Genomic DNA, 23,133 nt, shown 5'->3' on the forward strand with positions numbered 1-23,133 from the left:
GGGGAGGGGAAGTAAATGTAATCTGGTTTCTCTTCCTTGAATTATCTTTTCATTATTTTTAGGCAAAGGAACACACACACACACAAATAGAGTAGGGCAATGTTTGAAGTCCCAATAACACCCATTTATGGGTGATTCCAGTCTGACAGTAGTTTTAGGTCCCAGTAACATTCAACAACAAATTCCTTTGTAAAGTTGTGACCTCGCTCACACTACATTGTTGTCACTGAGCATTTTAAGTATATTGGCACCAATATGTTATGCAAACATTTACACTTCAAACAGCAAGTTTAACGTGCAATATGCTTCTTGCATGATATTCGTAAGTGATTGCCGCAAATTGCTCCCACCACGAAGAGCAACAGACATGTAACTATCAGCTTCATCCCATTGCTGCACAACTCAAATATTCTCACCAGACACAATCTACCACGGGGTAGGTCCCCAGCCAGCACTCCCTTACGGGTTGTTGGGAGATAGTGAGAGGGATGTGCTTATTCAATTGCCCACTTGCGACTAGTGAAATGAAAGAATCTTGCATTAATATTTTTAGATGGATAGTTCAACAAAATGATTTATCCACCACTGCTCAGGTGATAAATGCACTGCTCAAAGTGGAACTGTTCTTATAGATCACAATATGGGTGTTTAAAGCATGAGGGCTTTGACTGTACAATTCTCAAACTTAGCAGAGTCAAAGGGGAAAGAATAAAAATATATAAATATGCCTCCAGCATGCCTTCAAACAATCAGTTACAAACAGCATTAAAAAAGGCCCGAGAATAGGGCACATACCTTAGCCTGACAGCCAAGAAAAGTGTTTAAAACCAGGGATAGACAACAAACTTGCATTATTCCTAATGAAAAATTAGTAATCCACAGAACTTATTTTTTCACTTAAGCAGCAACTAAAACAGGGCTTGCTTTACTGCAAAAAAAAATTGAAAAGTAAAAGATTACAAAACCTTCTCCTTAAGCACTGTATTGAGCACAAATTATAAAAATAAAGTAAGTTTGAATTTACTAATTGCTGCCTAGGTTGACAAACCAGCTTTGTTCCCTCATCCCAAAGCACAAGTTTATTTCCAAATCAAGTCAGTATATCATTGGGGAATTTGGAAAAATCCACTGGTCCTGTCTTCAAGTCGTTTTTAGGGTCTGTGTAAGGTCTAATTATGAACACCTGCAGAACCTAACCTCTCAATTGAGTACTCCTAAGTGGCGATACAGTCTTGCACATGTAGCCAGTTAATATAATCAATTAGCACAGAGATTAACTAAAATGAGAGATCTGATTTTCTGAGATGGCAGGCATTAATGCATGGTAAAAGCCTACATTCGTAAAACGGCCATTATCGTATCTGTTCGTCTGTGACATCACCTTCACCAGTAACAGCTTGGCACTGGTAATTGTAAAGGATAAGAAAATTACACGTTCAGAGGATTCTTCGATAAATGGCTTACTGAATACTTTTGCATGATTTGGGTTACCTAACAGTAACAAGAGTTGACAATTGTAAACAATTTTACAACACCAAGTTATAGTCCAGCAATTTTATTTTAAATTCACAAGCTTTCGGAGACTTCCTCCTTCCTCAGGTAAATGTTTCAGGAGCTCCTTGAAGCCTACGCATTTATACATATAGAACAATACATGGTGTTTACAGACTGCAAACACCATGTATTGTTCTATATGTATAAATGCGTAGGCTTCAAGGAGCTCCTGAAACATTTACCTGAGGAAGGAGGAAGTCTCCGAAAGCTTGTGAATTTAAAATAAAATTGCTGGACTATAACTTGGTGTTGTAAAATTGTTTACAATTGTCAACCCCAGTCCATCACCGGCATCTCCACATCATAACAAGAGTTGGTGGTGCTAACATTGAGATTTGTTCAGTCCTGACAGTGTTGTACCTACAGTATCAAAATCTGCATCTTCAATCCTATATTAAAATCGATATGTGGTTACGCATTCTATTTTTTTTATAAAACCTATGTAAAGGTTCCAATGGAGATTGTGTGTGTTAAACACCCCTTGACACTTTCCTATACTGCCAGTGGGTGACTCTCCACTAGGATTTCCAATGTTAATCTGATCACTGATGTGCAGCACTCCCTAAAATTACTGAGTCTTCAGCATGCTGTTGCAGCCCCTCCCCCCATCACCTCTAGTGGCACTGTGGTGTCTCAAGTCAGTATCCCAGCTCCCCTTGCTCTTCAGTCTCCAGCCACGTTCTTCAGCCTCTGTGTCCACTTCTTCCTTGACATCTCCAACTTTACCTTGTCCTGCCACTTCTGCCCCACTGTCCCCAAGTCCTTTTTCCGTGTGGCTTTTTGCCAAGACTCTCTCCCTGCCGTGGAATCAGCACAATTTCTTTTTTCGGCAGAGGTTCCAGTTTGGTCTCTGCCTGCTTCCTATTGGCCTTAAGCCTGCTCCCAACCTCAATTTAACCTGCTCCACTATCTTTAAAATGTAAAGTCTAAGGTCTCGAGTCCTGCTCCGTGCCCACTTGTAAACTCCTGCTCTTAAGCCTCACTTACCTTGAGCTCTGCTCCATGGTTCTACTAAATATGGGAAGAGGGAGTTAAAATTTTGCCCCATTGTCCTTAAAAAAAAAAAATTTAAACTCGGAGCCTCTAGTCCCTCCAAAATGTTAAAATTCGGCTCCTTGAACCCCACTCACTCTTACCCACTGCTGATATATTTAGGCGTTTACTTACTCCCCGTTACCCTCAAAAAATTTTCAAACATTGGGCCAGAGCCCCACTGTTTCAGACCATACCTCGCTCAACCTGTCCCTCAGCCCACAAAAATGTTTCTAAAAACTTCAGACCGAGTAGAAATCATAGAATCATAAAATGGTTACAGCACAGGTGGTGGCCATTCGGCCCGTGGAGCCCATGCAAGAGCAATCCAATTAGTCCCACTCCCCCACCCTTTCCCTGTAGCCCTGCAATTTTTTTTCATTTCAAGTACTTATCCAATTCCCTTTTGAAAGCCACGATTGAATCTGCCTCCACCACCCCCTCAGGCAGTGCATTCCAGATCTTAACCACTCACTGTGTAAAAAAGGTTTTCCTCAGGTCACCTTTGGTTCTTTTGCCAGTCGCCTTAAATCTATGTCCTCTGGTTCTTGACCCTTCCACCAATGGGAACAATTTCTCTCTATCTACTCTGTCTAGACCCGTCGTGATTTTGAATAACTATCAAATCTCCTCTCAACTTCTCTGTTCCAAGAAGAACAACTCTAGCTTCTCCAGTCTATCCACGTAACTGATGTCCTTCATCCCTGGAACCATTCTAGCAAATCTTTTCTGCACCCTCTCTAAGGCCTTCACATCCTTCCAAAAGTGCGGTGCCCAGAACTGGACACAATACTCCAGTTGTGGCCGAACCAGTGTTTAATAAAGGTTCATCATAACTTCCTTGCTTTTGTACTCCATGCCTCTATTTATAAAGCTCAGGATCCGTATGCTTTTTTTTAAACCGTTTTCTCAACCTGTCCTGCCACCTTCAACAACTTTTGCACATAAACCCCCAGGTCTCTCTGTTCCTGTACCCCTTTTAGAATTGTACCCTTTAGTTTATATTGCCTCTCCTCGTTCTTCCTACCAAAATGTATTACATCACGTTTTCTGCGTTAAATTTCATCTGCCACGTGTCCACCCATTCCACCAGCCTGTCTACATCCTCTCGAAGTCTATCACTATCCTCCTCACTGTTTTCTACTTCCAAGTTTTGTGTCATCTGCAAATTTTGAAATTGTGCCCTGTACACCCAAGTTTAAGTCATTAATATATATCAAGAAAAGCTGTGGTCCTAGTGCCAACCCCTGGGGAACACCATTGTATACCTCCCTCCAGTCCAAAAAACAACCGTTCACCACCATTCTCTGTCTCCTATCCCGTAGCCAATTCTGTATCTATATTGCCAATGTCCCTTTTATTCCATGGGCTTCAACTTTGATGACAAGCCTATTATGCAGCACTTTATCAAACGCCTTTTGCAAGTCCATATACACATCAACCGCATTGCCCTCATCGACTCTCTCTGTTACCTCATCAAAAAACTCAAACCAAGTTAGTTAAACATGATTTGCTTTTAACAAATCCATGCTGGCTTTCCTTAATCAATCCACACTTGTCCAAGTGACTATTAACTTTGTCCGGGATTATCGTTTCTAAAAGTTTCCCCACCAGGTTAAACTGACTGGCCTGTAGTTGCTGGGTTTATCCTTACACCCTTTTTTGAACAAGACTGTAACATTTGCAATTCTCCAGTCCTCTGGCACCACCCCCATATCTAAGGATATTTGGAAGATTATGGCCAGTACCTCCGCAATTTCCACCCTTACTTCCATCAGCAACCTAGGATGCATTGCATCCGGACCGGAAGACTTATCTACTTTAAGTACAGCTAGCCTTTCTAATACTTCCTCCATCAATTTTTAACCCATCCAGTATTTCGACTAGCTCATATTTTACTGTGACTTCAGCAGCATCTTACTCCCTGGCGAAGACAGATGCAAAGTACTCATTTAGTTCCTCAGCCATACCCTCTCCCTCCATGCATAGATCTCCTTTTTGTACTGTGTGGTCCTGCTGCATGCTCCCAATGGCTTCGGCACAAATAAAAAACAATGCGCCTCCAGCTCAGGAAACCTGCCACACTGCCACTAATGCCCTAATAGCTGTCAAACTTGGTAGCATTCTTGTCTCTGAGACAGGTCATGAATTCAAGCTGCACTCCAGAGACTGGAGCACATAATCTACACTGACACTTCAGTGCAATACTCAGGGTGTGCTGTACAGTCAGAGGTGCCGTTTTTCAGATGGGACATTAAACTGAGACTCCCGTGTGCCCCCTCAGTTAATGATACCACGATCCAGCAATGCTCCATCTCAACACATGGAACGAAGAAACACTCTACCTTCCAAAGCAGCAATGAAAGAATTCCATAAATATGCGGTCCTACTACAGTTAATAGAGGATTTCACTCCTGCTGTGGAGACTAGGAGAGAACCTCATCCAAAGTGTCCCCATACTTTTTAAACATTCAAGAGCTAAAAGAAGGAGCAGTGCTATATGGTGATACTGGCAATGAACTACAATAGCTATTAGATTAGGAATGCAGTGTAAACAGGGGATAGGCTGGGAAAGAATGGAAAAGAGGCAGGAGTGTGAGGGATTCTGGGAGATTGCCGGCCCTGTTAAGTAGCTCAAGAAGAGAAAAATGAAGTGCTGTAAAACACAGCGTTTGTAGCTCTATTGCTGCAGTATTATTCAATTTGTTTCATTTCACTGCAATTCCTTCCTCCATGGCGAGACACACAACATGTGCAGACAACATCAAACACCTCCCCCCCCCAACCCCGCCCCGCTCCCCAACTGAATGGGATGAGTGGGTTGATCTTTCCACCTTGCCCTGCACATTATTTATATACAAATAGTGCTTTAGAATTGAGGTTTGGGAATATTTGTCGAGAAGAATTTACAGATAAGTCACATTAATGCTCATGCATTAGGATATGGACCGTAGATTTGGTTATGAAACAATGTGGAAAAATGCAAGTGGGCCAATAAATAAACAAACAATCATTGTGGCTGTGTACTTCTTAAAGTTCACACAATGGCAGAACAACAAAAGGAGGATGGGGAAAGATAGAGAGATGATGGAGGCAGCAGCCTAGTGCTCTGAACCTCCAATGTGCTGTCCTCTAGGTTGCAGGCTTGATGTGGGGAGGCAACATTTGAATTACAAAGGCTCTTTGTACCAAACCACACAAGTCATTTCACAGAGGTACAGCATAATAATATGGTAAAGTACATATCCACCAACTGTAAAAACTACTGACAAACATACACTCCACTAATCTTATTTAAATCAAAATCATCAGCCCATCGACTATTCTCTCTTAATCTAAATACTTTTAGGTAAAATGGTTGTAGGGGGTTCTTACTAAAGTACATAGCTCAAAGGGGAAACGCTGCCAGACATTTTTCAGAAATTAGAGCATTTTTGGGAGGGGTGGGAGGGAAAGCACGCTCTCACTCCTAAAAGCTAAAACTTTTCCTGAAGTGAAACAAAATTTGGAAGAAATTCAAATATTACAACAGTTTAAATTTCCATAATGTTCATCACATGGGATTAAAGGGATAGTGGCAGCCTGGATACAAAATTGGCTTGGGGACAGAAAGCAGAGAGTAGTGGAGTACAGTTGTTTTTCAGACTGGAGGGAAGTATACAGTGGTGTTCCCCAGGGGTCAGTATTAGGACCACTGCTCTTTCTGATATATATTAATGACCTGCACTTGGATATAAAGGGTATAATTTCAAAGTATGCAGATAACACAAAACTCAAATGTAGTAAACAATGTGGAGTATAGTAACAACATCAGGAGAACATAGACAGACTGGTGAAATGGGCAGACACATGGCAGATGAAATTTAACGCAGAGAAGTGTGAAGTGATGCATTTTGGTAGGAAGAATGAGGAGAGGCAATATAAAGTAAATGGTACAATGTTAAAGGGGGTGCAGCAACAGAGGGACCTGGGGGTGCACATACACAAATCTTTGAAGGTGGCGGAACAAGTTGGGACGGCTGTCACAAAACCATATGGGATCCTGGGCTTTATTAGTAGAAGCATAGAGTACAAAAGCAAAGAAGTTATGCTAAACCTTTATAAAACACTGGTTAGGCCTCAGCTGGAGTATTGTGTTCAATTCTGGGCACGATACTTTAGGAAGGATGTCAAAGCCTTCGAGAGGGTGTAGTAGAGATTTACTAGAATGGTGCCAAGGATGAGGGATTTCAGTTATGTGGAGAGATTGGAAAAGCTGGGATTGTTCTCCTTAGAGCAGAAAAGGTTAAGGGAGATTTGATAGAGGTATTCAAAATCATGAACGGTTTTGACAAGAGTAAATAAGGAGAAACTGTTTCCAGTGGCAGAAGGGTTGGTAACCAGAGGACACAGATTTAAGGTGATCGGCAAAAGAGCCAGAGGCGACACAAGGAAACATTTTTTTTTACGATCTGGAATGCACTGCCTGAAAGGGTGGTGGAAGCAGATTCAATAGTAATGTTCAAAAGGGAATTGGATAAATACTTGAAGGGTAAAAATTTACAGGGCTATGGGGAAAGAGCAGGGGAATAGGACTAATTGGATAGCTCTTTCAAAGAGCTGGCACAGGCACGATGGGCTGAATGGCTTCCTCCTGTGCTGTACCTACTATGATACATCGAGATATTTTTAATGCATTTTATAGAATGGGAGGAAATATGGATGCTGACCAGCAGAGAATGAAGCCAAATGGATGAAGAGGTGGGTTTCTGGAATGCTTTTGAATGCAGGAGGGAGATGGCAAGGTGGAGGAACTTGGAGAAGAAGTTTCAAGAAATAGGACATTATCACCTGAAAGAGCACCCACAGATGGCAGTGTGGAGCCTGCATTGGAGATGTGAAAGCCGTGTGTGGAGACATGTGTCTGGAGAAGATCCCGGGACAAGGCTATGGAGGGATTTGAACACAAAGACAAGAATCTAAAAAAAATCAATTCACTGGAGTTTGGGAACTTGCCATGGATACTGGGAGTGCAGGTGAGGGCACAGGCCAGAGCAATCTGAACAGAAAGCAAAATACTGCAGCTGCTGGGAATCTGAAAACAAACACAGAAAAAGCTGGAACTACTCAGCAGGACAGTCTGCATCTGTGAAGAAACAGAAGTTAGTCAATCGACGTTTCAGATCTTAAGACCCTTCCTCAGAACTCTAAACTTCCACAGCATACTGAATTTAGTTGTTGACCATACCAGTCACAAATTACAAGACCATTACAGTGTAGTTGAATCTTATAAATACATAGAGTCAAATTTACGATGTACGGTATTTATAATTTACTTTCACAACATTTATATGCATCTGCAAAACTCCCTGATTTTAAATGTTTCACAAAAACATACTATTTGATTGTTATGACTCCTGACCCTTGGCAAAGAATCATTTTTTGTTTAAATCAAATCAGCAATTTCATTACCACAAACATACTGGATCCAGTCCAGTAAAATAATTCTTCTTGCACATAACAGAAATCACTCGCAGTGATCACTGGGATAACAGGGCTGATGTTCCCTTCCCTCTCCTCCTCTTAACCCCCACCACAAAGCACCTTTATTTCCAAGCGTACCTACTGGTACACAATGATTTTTTTTTTGTTGCATCAGTGGAACAACCAAGAACAGTCCAAACTGTCGCAGATCAAAGGTAATCTTCAATCAGGGTTTAGATCGTCACTCGGGAAAAAAATAAATCAGATGGAGCTTCCAATTTAGATTTTGTGGAGCATAAAAGAAAGAACACATCCTTTCTCCCAAGTACCACTGACGGTGGATGAAAATGAACAGATGTTTAAAAATAATACCCAGTTTACAAGCAAAGGATTTTATTTGCTTTCTCCATGACGCAGATTGATCGCCTATGCTATTGAGTTACTGGGCACCAATCTAATATACTGCATTCACTGATCACGGTGCAGCCTCCCCTACATAGGGAGCCAAATGCAGATTAGGCGACTGCTTCACTGTACATCTCCATTTTTCCCATAAGTGTAACTCTGACCCCTCTGTAGCCCGCGACTTTAACTTTACCCTCCCATTCCCGCTGTGACCTCCGAGTCTTTGGTCTCCTTCATTTTTAAGCTCAATGTGAGTTTAGGAATAATATCTTAACTTTCTTCTGACACTCTGCAGACTTCTGTTCTGATCACTGACTTTTGTTACTTCAAATCTTAGCTATACCCTCCATTTTCTTCACAGCAGGAGATATCAGTGATGTGGGATAAGTCTGCTGGGTATCCAGGGAAAGGAGGCAGGTTAACAGTTGCGGTGGAGACCCCTCGTCAGAAAAAGGTTCTGGCGGGGAGTCTAAGCCGATAGCGTTGAACTAATTTCCTCCTTGTTGTGATTGGCAGACCCAAATGCGTTTTGTCACTTTTTGTGTTTTCATTTCAAATGTGTTGTATTTGCATCTTGTCTCTATTTTCCCCTCGCTCATCCTCTTTATTTCCCCATTTTCTTATGTTTTTGTTTGTGTGGGCCTCTTCTTTGTCTTTTCGTACTTGACTATTTGCACATTTTTTTGTCTCCATCATCTCGTTGATGATCTATTATATCATCTATCTTCTATTAAGCAGCTTTCAGGTCATTGAAACAATTTACTCCCAGATTACGCATCTGCTTATTCTCCCCTCCCCCCTCGTCTCTATTTTTCTAGCCTCACTAAATTGCCTGTTTATTTATCAGTCTTCAGCTCAAATGAAGGGCTACACACCTAAACATCAACAGCCTCTTCTCTTTGCAGATGCTTATTGACCTGTGTATTTCCAACACTTTTAGTCTTTATGTCTTTACAGGCAGATCAGTGAAAAACAGAGTTACGTAGGTATACTAAAGCTTTATAATGCATCAGAACACACCTGTACTGTGTACAATTTTGGTCCCCACAAGAAGATAGGAACATGAATAGGCCATTCTGCCCCTTGAGACTGTTTCTGCCATTCAATCAGATCATGGTTGATCTGCACCTCAACTCCATTTATCTGCCTTTGTTCTGTATCCCTTGATACACTTACCGAACAAAAATCTATCGATCAGTCTTGAAAATTTCAATTGGCCCAGCATCCACAGCCTTTTGGGGAAGTGAGTTCTAGATTCTCACTACACGGTGTAGAAAAAGTGCTTTCTGAAATCACTCCTAAATGCCCAGCTCTAATTTTAAGATTATTTTTTATTCGTTCATGGGATGTGGGCGTCGCTGGCAAGGTCAGCATTTATTGCCCATCCCTAATTGCCCTTGAGAAGGTGGTGGTGAGCCACGTTCTTGAACCGCTGCAGTCCTTGTGGTGAAGGTTCTCCCACAGTGCTGTTAGGAAGGGAGTTCCAGGATTTTGACCCAGAGACGATGAAGGAATGGCGATATATTTCCAAGTAGGGATGGTGTGTGACTTGGAGGTGTTCCCATGTGCCTGCTGCTCGTCCTTCTAGGTGGTAGAGGTCGTGGGTTTGGGAGGTGCTGTTGAAGAAGCCTTGGCGAGTTGCTACAGTGCATTCCTGTGGGTGGTACACACTGCAGCCACTGTGCATCAGCTGAGGGAGGGCGGTAGGTGGTAATCAGCTAGAGGTTTCCTTGCCCATGTTTGACCTGATGCCATGAGATTTCATGGGGTCCGGAGTCAATGTTGAGGACTCCCCGAGCCACTCCCTCCTGACTGCATATCACTGTACCGCCACCTCTGGTGGGTCTGTCCTGCCCGTGGTGGTGATGGTGATGGAAGAGTCTGGGACATTGGCTGAAAGGTATGATTCTGAGTGTATGGCTATGTCAGGCTGTTGCTTGATTAGTCTGTGGGCCAGCTCTCCTAATTTTGGCACAAATCCCCAGATGTTAGTGAGGAGGACTTTGCAGGGTCGACTGGGCTTGGTTTGCCGTTGTCGTGTCCGGTGCCTAGTGGTCCGTCCGGTTTTATTCTTATGACTTTTTTTTTTTAAGCGCGATTTTACAATTGAGTGGCTTGCTAGGCCATTTCAGAGGGCAATTAAGAATCAACCACATTGCTGTGGGTCTGGAGTCACACATAGGCCAGACCGGGTAAGGATGGCAGGTTTCCTTCCCTAAAGGACATTAGCGAACCAGATGGGTTTTTACGACAATCTGGTAGTTTCATGGCCACCATTACTGACACTAGTATTTTAATTCTAGATTTTATTTATTTAATTAATTGAATTTAAATTCCCCAACTGCCATGGTGGGATTTGAACTCATGACTCAGATTATTAGTCCAGGCCTCTGGATTACTAGTCCAGTAACATAACCACTATGCTACCGTACCCATATTATGGCCCTTGGTCTGGATTCCCCCAACAGAGGAAATAGTTTCTCTGTATCTACCCCATAAAATCCCTTTATCAATACAAACCAAGTTTATGCAACTTTTGTCCTCATAATTTAATCCTTTAAACCCTGGTATCAGCCTAGTGAACCTGTGCTGTACCCCCACCAAGAGCATACATGCATTGGAGAAGGTCAGGGAAGAACAAGAATGACCCAAAGTGTAAAGGGCATGAGCAATGAGGAAAAGTTAGATAAGCTCAAACTCTACAGTATAAAGACATGGTGACTTTGGGAATGAGGACATTCATAAGAGTTATAGAAAAAAAAATTAAATGATAAAGTAAAATTAGAATACATCAATGTACATCACGGTAGTGGAACCAAAGGGCATATATTTAAATTGGTAAAAGTAAATTTAGTATTGGATAGCATTTATTTATGCAAAAAGGTAACAAATGTTTGCAATGATCTGTCATGGTAGAAACAGACATTAGGAGCATTCCGAATGCAGTAGAAAGCTGGACTGGGAGAATTATATTAAGAGCAACAAACGTTGATGCGGTGAATGGACTATTCTCATCCTTGACTGCTCTTCTGTTCCTAAGATCATTCTCTCAGCTCCAAACAATGTTGTCTGAACCATTAGAACCATATTGAACGTATGTCGCAGCCTTCAAAAATTGAAGGGAGTAAAGAGGAGGAACAATAAAATGCTCACAGGGCAGTTAGCTGTTTTTTTGTTAGAAATTGAAAGGCAGCAGTGGGCTGCCTGAGCTCTTTTAAACTAGAGTTTAAATTGTAGCATTAATAATGTGAGATTACCTTCTTCACTTGCTACTGATGCTAAAATGCCAATGAGGCTGCACTGCAAAAGACTTCAGCCAAACCACCCAGAGACTTCAAATACAGCTTGGCAGAAGACAAAATTAAATCAGCATGGGTTCCCATTTTCAGTCCAGTGATCCCTGTATGGATTAGGGGTTGACGCTGTGAAGACAGGATCAAATTCTGCCTCATGTTAAACAGCATGCCCACATTCCCTCACCTGGTTCTTTCACAAAGTGCAGCTAAGGGTGAGGTACTGAGGATCTGCAGTGCCCAAGAAACCATATCCATGTACGAGTTGCTGCTTTCAAGAGAGGAGAAAAGGGAGAAACTAGAAAGAACAATTGGTTCGGCTGTTTTCTCCCCCCAAAAGCACAGAAAGGGAAGGAAAAAAAAAAGAGACAGAAGGGCTGAAATGGCAGAAACACCATACCTTATTCCTAACCCCATTTCCTTTCCTGGATGCCTGTTCAAACTCAACCAAATGATGTGCCCTTGTTATGCTGCTCAACCCAAGCTGAACTTAAAACCTCACATCCAGCCAATCACCAAGACAATTTAATTCCACCTCCAAATTACTGTCATCTCCATCCTTACATGCCACTCAAACCCTTTGTCATCTATAGACTTAACTTTTCCAATGCCCTTCTCACCAGCCTCCCAATTTTCATCCTTTATAAACGCCAACTCATGCAGAACTCTGCTTCAGGCTTCCTATCCTACAAAGTCCCACTCATTTATCACCGCTGTCATTGCTAGCCTCCAATGGCTCTCTGTCCCTCAGTACATTGACTTTAAAATGGTGTACAAAATCCCTTCACAGTCACTTCTCTGCGACCTCCAGCAGGTCTACGTTCCTCCTCTCTGATCGACTGATCATTCAACTCTCCCTTTGCTCTATTATTGGTAGCAGAGTTTCAGTCATCTTGTCCTCACACTCTGGAATTTTCATCCCAAACCCCTTCACCTTCGTATTTCTGAACCCACTTTCGAAGCCCTCTTTAGAAACCTACCTCTTTAACAGCATGTTTTGCCTCCTCCCCTAATTTCCCTCTTACTCTGGTCGACACTGACTCTCATTTGTGAAGTCCCTTGGGATATGTTGCAACATTAAAGATGCTATATAAGTATAGGTCAGTCTTGAAGAAATCAAATTTGACCCATGCAGTGCTATCCTGTAAATAACCTTTTCAATATTACTAACTTGCAAACACCCAACAAGCACTCAAAGATCATGCTTGGCCAACCTTACTGAATTCTGTGAAGAAGCAACAGAAAGGGTAGACACGGTAATGCAGAAGATGTAATATATTTGGATTTTCAAAAGGCCTTCAATAAAGGTACCCCATAGTAGACTAAGGTCAGTGCATCTGGAGTCAGGGGACAAGTAGCAGAATGAATAGCAAGCTGATTACAAAACAGAAAAGAGAGTAGGGGTTAAAGGTAGCAAAAAGGTGAGAAGTGGTGCTCCATAAGGATCGGTGCAGGGACCACTTGTTCACCATTTACATCAACGATTTGGACTCGGGAATCGGAAGTACAATTTCAAAATTTGCGGAGTACACTAAATTGGGGGGTATAGTTAATACAGAGGACGACTGTGACAAAATACAGGAAGACATTAATGAACTTGCAGAATGGGTGCGTAATTGGCAAATGAATTTCAATGTAGATAAGTATTACATTTTGGTAGGAAGAATAAGTGAACCACATACTCCTTGGATAACAAGAGTCTGAGAGGAGCAGAGGGATCTGGGGATACAGATACACAAATCACTAAAAGTAGCGATGCAGGTTAATAAGGCCATAAAAAAGCAAACCAAGCCCAAGCACTGAGGTTCATTTCTAGAGGGATAGAATTGAAAAGCAGCGAAGTTATGTTAAACTTGTATAGAACCTTGGTTAGACCACACTTGGAATACTGTGAACAGTTCTGGTCTCCATATTATAAAAAGGATATAGAGGCACTGGAGAAGGTGCAAAAAAGATTTACTAGTATGATACCAGAACAGAGAGGTTATACCTATCAGGAAAGATTGAGCAGGCTTTCTCTTATCTTTTCTCTAGATAAGAGACTGAGGGTGACCTGATAGAGGTCTTTAAGATTATGAAAGGGTTTGATACAGTAGACGTAGAGAAGATGTTTCCACTTGCGGGGGATACCAGAACTAGGAGCCGTAAATAGAAGATAAACCAAACGCAGATTGGGCGATCGCTTTGCTGAACACCTCCGTTCAGTCCGCAAGCATAACCATGAGCTTTCAGTCACTTGCCATTTGAATTCTCCGTCCCACTCCCACTTCTCTGTCCTCGGCCTCCTACACTGTTCCAATGAAGCTGAACGGAAGCTCGAGGAACAGCACCTTATTTTTCGTTTAGGCATTTTACAACCTTCCGGACTGGATAAGTACTTGAAAGGAAAAAATTTCCAGGGCTACGGGGATAGGGCGGGGGCGTGGGACTAGCTGCATTGCTCTTGCATAGAGCCAGCACTCGAGGGACCGATTTTAATAACTTCAGATCATAACCACTGCTCGCATTTTTTCAGTCAGTGGGTGCTAGTATTGGTTCTGCTGTTGCCATTTACAGCTCCTCTAGACCCATCTTTTGCTTCTTTACTTGTCCCATTACGACCCCCTCCTTGCCTTGCACCATCATTCCTTTTGCCACTTAATCACTCCTGCCCTCCACCCCATCACAGACATTCCCTTTTGTTCTGTCCTCCCCTCCACTTTGATCTCTGCACCACCACCCCCCCAACCCTTTCCCTGGCTCTGTACTTGCTTAAAAATCTTGTTCAATCTTCAACTTTTTCCAGTTCTGACGAAGGGTCTTCGACCTGAAATGTTAACTCTGTTTCTCTCTCCACAGATGCTGCCTGACCTGCTGAGTACTTACTATATTTTCTGTTTTTATTTCAGAATGTCAGCATCTGCAGTATTTTGATTTTGTAAAAATAGCTCAATCTTCAACTCAGCCAAAAACACTTTTAAATTAATCTAAAAAAAAAAGAGTCAAACAGCATTTTTTGGTGGTGTAAGGAGGCTAGGAGTGAGTAAAGTAATAAAGTGATAGCTATACTAACAATACAACGTAACTGAGTGGATCAAAAAACACCTTTGTTTTACTCATGCACTTTATTGTACAAAGAATCATAGAAAGGTTACAGCACGAAAGGAGGCCATTTGGCCCCTCGAGTCCATGCCGGCTCAATGCAAGTCCCACTCCCCTGCCCTATCCCCATAGCCCTGCAATTTTTTTCCTTTCAAGTACTTAACCAGTTCCCTTTTGAAAGCCATGATTGAATCTGCCTCCACCACCCACCCTCTCGGGCAGTGCATTCTAGATCCTAACCACTCACTGAGTAAAAAAGTTTTTTCTCATGTCACCTTTGGTTCTTTTGCCAATCACCTTAAATTTATGTCCTCTGGTTCTTGACCCTTCCGCCAATGGGAACAGTTTCTCTCTATCTACTCTGTCTAGACCCTTCATGATTTTGAATACCTCTATTAAATCTCCTCTCAACCTTCTCTGTTCCAAGGAAAATAACCCCAGCTTCTCCAGTCTATCCACATAACTAAAGTCCCTCATCCCTGGAATCATTCTAGTAAACCTCTTCTGCACCCTCTCTAAGGCCTTCACATCTTCCCTAAAATACATATCAGTTTTTGAAATCTTGTGGAGTTTAATCTCAGGTAGAAATCCAGCAATAGATTTTTTTTTTGAAAGAGGAACTTACATAAGTTCACCTCAAAAGTCAACCATTGGAGCTCCTGAAATCTCAATGCTGATTTTCATTCTATCTACAAATCCTAATGAGTCTATCATACTATGAGGCAATATTTATGTACCTGACAGACATTCTAGTAAACACAGAAGACAATCTTCCCACACAACTCTGAACGACAACAGAACTAGTCTTCTATGAAATCTCTGGGCTCAGGTCTGACAGCCAGTAACTAGCAAAAGCACCAATTAGTATGAACTGCCAGGCAAACGAACAGTCAGTTGGTTCAGTTTATACATTCACGGGACAGAACAGGGAGCTGGATAAAAAGAAAACCACATACGCACACAAATCACGACCAGCTCTACTACAATTGATAGACAGTAAAAAGGTGATTTAGTTAATCCAATTGTACCAGGTAATGATGTATCAAGAAAGTGGGAGAATCGGCAGGGGGGGGGGGTAGAAAAAAAGTTATAATAACACCCCCCCAACCAAAAATTAAAATTAATACTTGTGTGAAGTGGGTAAGAAGAGTTTGATTTTTGAGAGAGTTTGGCACAAGTGGGAGTTCAAGCTAACACTATGTATAATTTTAAATGTAAGGACTTGCACAACACCAGGTTATAGTCCAACAGTTTTATTTTAAATCACAAGCTTTCGGAGCTTACCTCCTTCGTCAGGTGACCCTGACGAAGGAGGTAAGCTCCGAAAGCTTGTGATTTAAAATAAAACTGTTGGACTATAACCTGGTGTTGTGCAAGTCCTTACATTTGTCCACCCCAGTCCATCAGCGGCATCTCCACATTATAATTTTAAAATTAGACAAAGGGATGACAGTGAAGGGAACCCTCAATATGTGTAGAGTATGATATGTGGATCATCACGGATCCGATGTGAAAATTCAACTCATCCAAGACTGGCTGCCGGACAAGCAGTCTGACAACAGAGAGGCAGATCTAAAGGTTCAAATACATAATTCCCTGAAAGTGCAAGCACAAGTGCAGGTAGATAAAGTCATAAAAAAGGACAAGAAATTCTGGATTTTATAAATAGGGGCTTAGATTACAAGAGTAAAGAGGTAATAATGAAATTATTTTAAAAATGCATAAGTGTACTGTGTATAGTTTTGGGCGACCAATTATAGAAAGGGCATTAAAAGCCACAGAGAGCACACAGAGTAAATTCACCAGGTCGATATCAGGGACTGGGTGCCGAGACTATTTCCACTGCGGCAGAGAACATACGAATTAAGAGCAGAAGTAGGCCATTCGGCCCCTCGAGCCTGCTCTGCCATTTGATCAGATCATGGCCGATCTAATTGTGACCTCAACCCTACTTTCCCCGTCTACCTACAAAAAACCTTTGACTCCCTTGTTAATCAGGAATCTATCTAACTCAGCCTTAAAAATATTCAATGACCTGCCTCCACCACTCTCTGGGGAAGGAAGTTCCACAGACTCATGTCCCTCCGAGAAAAAATTTCTTCTCATCTCCGTCTTAAATGGGAGACCCCTTATTTTTAAACTGTGGCCCATAGTTCTAGTCTCTTCCACAAGGGGAAACATCCTCTCAGCATCGACCCCTTCAAGTCCCCTCAGGATCTTATATGTTTCAATAAGCTGCTTCATCAATTACCTTCCCTCCATCATAAGGTCAGAAATGGGGATGTTCGCTGATGATTGCACAGTGTTCAGTTCCATTCGCAACCCCTCAGATAATGAAGCAGTACGTGCCCGCATGCAGCAAGACCTGGACAACATCCAGGCTTGGGCTGATAAGTGGCAAGTAACATTTGCACCAGACAAGTGCCAGGCAATGACCATCTCCAACGAGAGCGTCTAACCACCTCCCCGACATTCAACGGCATCACCATCACCGAATCCCCCACCATCAACATCCTGGGATCACCATTGACCAGAAACTTAACTAGACCAGCCACAAATACTGTGGCGAAAAGAACCAGTCAGAGGCTGGGTATTCTGCACCGAGTGACTCCCCTCTTGACTCCCCAAAGCCTTTCCACCATCTACAAGGCACAAGTCAGGAGTGTGCTGGAATACTCTCCACTTGCCTGGATGAGTGCAGCCATACCAACACTCAAGAAGCTTGACACCATCCAGGACAAAGCAGCCCGCTTGATTGGCACCCCATCCACCACCCTAAACATTTACTACCTTCACCACCGGCGCAATGTGGCTGCAGTGTGTACCATCCACAGGATGCACTGCAGCAACTCACCAAGGCTTCTTCGACATCACCTCCCAAACCCACAACCACTACCACCTAGAAGGACAAGGGCAGCAGGCACATGGGAACACCACCTGCACGTTCCCCTCCAAGTCACACACCATCCTGACTTGGAAATATATCGCCGTTCCTTCATAGTCACTGGGTCAAAATCCTGGAACTCCCTACCTAACAGCACTGTGGCAGAACCTTCACCACATGGACTGCAGCGGTTCAAGGCGGCGGCTCACCACCTTCTCAAGGGCAATAAATGCTGGCCTCCCCAGCGATGCCCACATCCCATGAACGAATAAAAAAAAAAATCACCCCTCATTCTTCTAAACTCCAATGGATACAGGCCCAACTTGTCCTCATAAGATAACGCTCTCATCCCAGGAATCAGTCGAGTGAACCTTCTCTGAAGCACCTCTAAAGCAATTATGTCCTTTCTTAAATAAGGAGACCAAAACTGCACACAGTATTCTAGATGCGGTCATACCAATGCCCTGTACAACTGTAGCAAAACATCTCTGCTTTTATATTCCATTCCCCTTGCAATAAATGACAACATTCCATTTGCCTTCCTAATCACTTGCTGTACCTGCATACTAACTTTTTGTGATTCATGTACTAGGACACCGAGATCCCTTTGTACCTCTCCATTTAAATATACTGCTTTTCTATTCCTCCTGCTAGAGTGGATAAGTTCACATTTTCCCACATTATACTCCATCTGCCAAATTTTTGCCCGCTCACTTAACCTATCTATATCCCTTTGCAGACTCCTTCTGTCCTCTTCACAACTTACTTTTCTACCTACCTTTGTATCATCAGCAAATTTAGCAACCATACATTTCAGTACCTTCATCTAAGTCATTGATATAGATTGTAAATATTTGAGACCCCAGCACTGATCCCTGTGGCACTCCATTCGTTACATCTTGCCAACCTGAAAATGACCCATTTATGCCTACACTGTTTCCTGTTAGCTAACCAATCCTTTATCCATGATAATATGTCACCCCCTACACCACGAGCTCTTATTTTGTGTAGTCGCCTTTGATGTGGCACCTTGTCAAAAGCCTTCTGGAAATCCAAGTACACCACATCCACAGGATCCCCTTTAGCCACATTGCTTGTTACAAGTTAAGAGGAGATTTAATTAAAGATTTTTTTTAAATTGTGAAGGGTTTTGATAAGAGTTAATTGGGAAAAACTATTTCATCTCGTTAGGGAGTCAGTGACAAGAGGTCACCAATTTAAAATGGTCACCAAGAAGGTGAGGAGAGACGTTAGGTGAAATTTCTTTAGAGGGTTGTTGGAACATGGAATATTTTGCTACAATGAGTGGTTGAGACGAAGATCATTGCATCTTTTAGAAGGAAAAAATTGATACATTTTTGAAGTAGAGGAAGATAAAAGGATGGAGGGCAGAGCAGTGGGATGCGTTTTTGATTTGCTCTAGCAAAGAACATGCACAGACACCTTAGGTCAAATGGCCTCCTTCTGTGCTGAAAACTTATATGGTTCCAAACATCAACACTGATGGATGCCTTCTGATGCTGTTATTCCAGTATTATCAAGTTTATATGGCAAACTACACAAACCCAAGATCAAGAACACAAACATACCCAATATTTTCAAAGTATCCAGACTATTTAACAAAATGTTTTAATACTTCAATGCAAAAATCAACATTTTGGTTTGCTGTAAATTGTAAAAACAAATGCCACTGAAGTTCGCAACAAGGAAATTCGAAAGTAATTAACTATATATCAGTCCCAGTTTTGAAAAAAAAATAAATGAAGGAGTTTTTGGTAGGGAAGGGGCAAAACATGCAAATACCGGTAATGTCTCAGAAGAAACAAGAGTACCCAAATGGAGTTTTCAAAGCAAGCTATTCCGCTGGGACAGTTGAAAGATCAAACCCAAAAATGTTGCCCTTTTAAAAATGAATTATTGAAGCCTACTCAGGAATTGTACTAAAACTAGTACAAAACATGTGCAAACAGTGCAGCAAACACTGCATTAGAGATTTTAAAAAAGAAAAAACAAGATTGATAAAAACATGAAATAAACAGAAAATGCTTTAAAGGCACAACAGTTCAGTCATCAGCTGACAGACAGGTTTATATTTCAGCTGGGACCCTTCATTAGAATTGACAGTTAGGCCTGAAGAGCCCCTTCATAAAAGTGACCTAGAGGGTTCTACAAGGAGATCCTTCAGCCTGCATGTGCCAGTCCTGATGGAGGGTTGATGCTGTGTACTTTCAGCATTTTCTGTTATTAAGAACAAGGTTCCTTCATGATGAGTAGGCCTCACTGAAGAACTTGTGTAAAAGACATAGTGGAGAAGAAAAAAGGTTCAGTCAGGCTATGCATTTTCTTAAACATCACACATCATTAATCCATTCAAATTCAATTTTCCTATAAAGAATTCTGCAGAAGACTGCTCATAATAAATGTAAATGTGTTCATGCTCCCATAGCAAGGGGAGAAAACCAGAAGCAAAACAAACAGGAGGTGCTGTTTAAGGAAAACTTTTTACTGAAAACAGAAGATTCCCCACAAAAATTAAATTATACCATTAACAGAAACACAGTGAAGCTGTAAAAGCATTTTCCCAAATGTTGTGAATTTTTCTCTTCAAAATTATACTCAGAAAATGCATCTAATTATAGACCAGCCACGAAAATTACACGGTCTCCAGTGTGAATATCCACCACATGAACTTGTCAGCTTAAGGAGCAATTTGAACATAAATACAGTAATTTTTTTTAAAAAAACAATGGCACACACAGCTTTATTGTAACTTTTTGAATTTATAACATTAAAGAGGTTCAGCATCTGATGACTTTGATGACATTATAATAAAATTTTAAACCTTTGGCCTAAAAGGTGTTTGCTTAAAAAAAAAATTTTTTTTTTTTTAAATCACAACAGTATTACCATACAAATAATGACAAATCCTAGTCTTTGTGGGAAGTAAAAATACTTTTATTAGAAAATTGGCTACTGCCAGTTGAACATGATTTTACTGTTTTGCTTGCGGTGTTGTCACTAGGCTTGTGTAGCGCATTGGTACCAATGCACTGTAAGAAAATTTGCAGTTAAGCCAATACACATTATGTTGTGCCAACACTCTTCTGATGCTCTTATTTCATCATGTGAAATTTCTCTCATCAGCAGCAGAACTAGCAAAAGACGTATAACCAGATTAGTACTTCATCCTAGTATTATGTAGCTGAAAATCCTCTCTCCAGACACAATCAAGGACATGACAAATACGATAATTCTACTGTCAGGTTTTTTCCTCCCACAGTTCAAATGGACATAGCACAAAACTTTCACACAATTAGTACTGATTGACCAGTACCCAGTGACAACACTGCAGGCATGCGTAAAACTGCTTTTACATTGCCGCCCTGGTCTTGGGAAGAGTAAGCTAATTGAGCCACTCCCCTATATTTAGTTTTGCAACATGCAACCATAGTTTCTGTAAAACAGCTGCACTGTAGGGAACTCCAAACGTGTAAAGGGCTAGCCCTGATATTTTGGACAGCACGCATGCACACAGTAGTGACATCGTAAATTTGAGTCATGATGCCACTATGGAGATAATGGCATTGTTATGCACAAATGTCTTCATGAGATCATTGTATTTACTAGTCTCAAGTAAGACCGGTGGCAGCAAGGAAGACCTAGTGAAAAACAGGTCGTCTTCTTCGACAGTCTAAAAAGATCAGACAGGTTTACATTGACGTGGCTGCCGGCTGTGGGAGATTGCACAATGGGAGTAAGTGGCTAGGGTACGGTAGCATAGTGGTTATGTTACTGGACTAGTAATCCAGAGGCCTGGACTAATATTCTGGGGTCATGAGTTCAAATCCCACCATGGCAGCTGGGCAATTTAAATTCAATTAATTAAATAAATAAATAATAGTATCAGTAATGGTGGCCATGAAACTACCGGATTGTCGTAAAAACCCATCTGGTTCACTAATGCCCTTTAGGGAAAGAAACCTGCCGTCCTTACCCGGTCTGGCATATATGTGACTCCAGACCCACAGCAATGTGGTTGATTCTTAATTGCCCTCAGTTGTTCAAGAAGGCGGCTCACCACCACCTTCTCAAGGGCAATTAGGGATGGGCAATAAATGCTGGCCCTGCCAGTGAAGCCCACATCCCATGAACGAATAAAAGAAAAATACAAAAACTCTTTAAGACACTCGATTGTGTTACCAGACACAGCCATAACTAGAAATGGATACTTTTGTGCTTGCCATAAAAATATCAGAAATGTTTTTTTTGAAACTGGTGGTGAGATGATGCCACCAACAAAGCCAATGGCACATTCCAGGCCGCAGAAATCACGACTTGTCAAAATAACCAATTTCTATTGATCTTTGGAACATAAAACCCCTGTTTAGCACCTAAACAGAGGCAGGTAAAGATGAATTACCTTCACTTTGGGAGAAGAAAGCCCAAATGAAATGTAATGTACCCTGGGATTTATACAAAGCACATTCACAAAACATTTTAACTAACTGACTCACTATCGAGAAGTTTCCTTGGTTAAAACCAGTCTAGACACAGATATAATGTTGCTTATACGCTGACTGATACAAGTCTACGACTGTAATCCATCTGCAAGATCGGAACCAGCAAGGGTTTTTACACCAGATGTAAAAGTGTAAGGGAACAGCTCAGCAAGAGTTTTTTTTTAAAATAAGCTGTCATTTGGAAGTGTGCTGGTTGAATAATTGTAGAATCAGCAACAGCAATATAAAACAGGATTTAAAGCAACCATCCTTGCAGCAATTCCAAATGGAAAGAACCTTACCTATTTGAATGAATCACTAGGTAAATTAATAAATTGTTCACTTTGGGCAACTTAAATAGCCAATTAAATCTTGGAGAAGGTGTGTGGGAATTTGATTTCAAAGTCCATTTTATAATGAAAACTAAGCATTCTTAACTGCCAAGCTAACGTTAGAACACAGACCCTTAAAACCTCAGCCTTTTCCTGCCCATGGAGAGTTGCAGAAGATTGCTTTAAAAAAAAAATAACAGCTTCAGTTTCAGTTTCCATACCCAGGAATAAAACACATTATGGTACATTTCCCTATTTAATTTCTGCAACCACTGCACACTAACTACGTATACTGTAAACAATTATTTTGTGATGTTGTATTAACCAAAAACACCACTGAAAATAAACGAATCACTCCGCACTCATTTAAGGTCATTGATTCTCTTATGCGGGTCTGTTATTCTTTCCAGCCCCAATCTTTCACCTTGCTAATCCCTCCCAGAACATGGATCTCCTGCAGCCACCCTGTGTTGAAGCACAGCCTGGTGAAGAGTCCCCATTCAATTTTGATTTCATTTCTCTCCCCTCCCAGCAAATTGTGCTTGGCTTGTGCTCCCCACAACTGAAATTGAGAGCTTAAGGTTCGCCAA

The 23,133-nt window shown here is 41.6% G+C and overlaps 1 protein-coding gene across 10 annotated transcripts in view; it reads right to left on the reverse strand.

The window, feature by feature from the left end:
* LOC137321323 (transcription factor 4-like) overlaps window positions 1-23,133 on the reverse strand; it is a 534,628-nt gene that overhangs the window by 497,332 nt on the left and 14,163 nt on the right. The window lies entirely within an intron of this gene.

Source organism: Heptranchias perlo, chromosome 1 (genome assembly GCF_035084215.1).
Source record: "Heptranchias perlo isolate sHepPer1 chromosome 1, sHepPer1.hap1, whole genome shotgun sequence".
NCBI lineage: Eukaryota > Metazoa > Chordata > Chondrichthyes > Hexanchiformes > Hexanchidae > Heptranchias > Heptranchias perlo.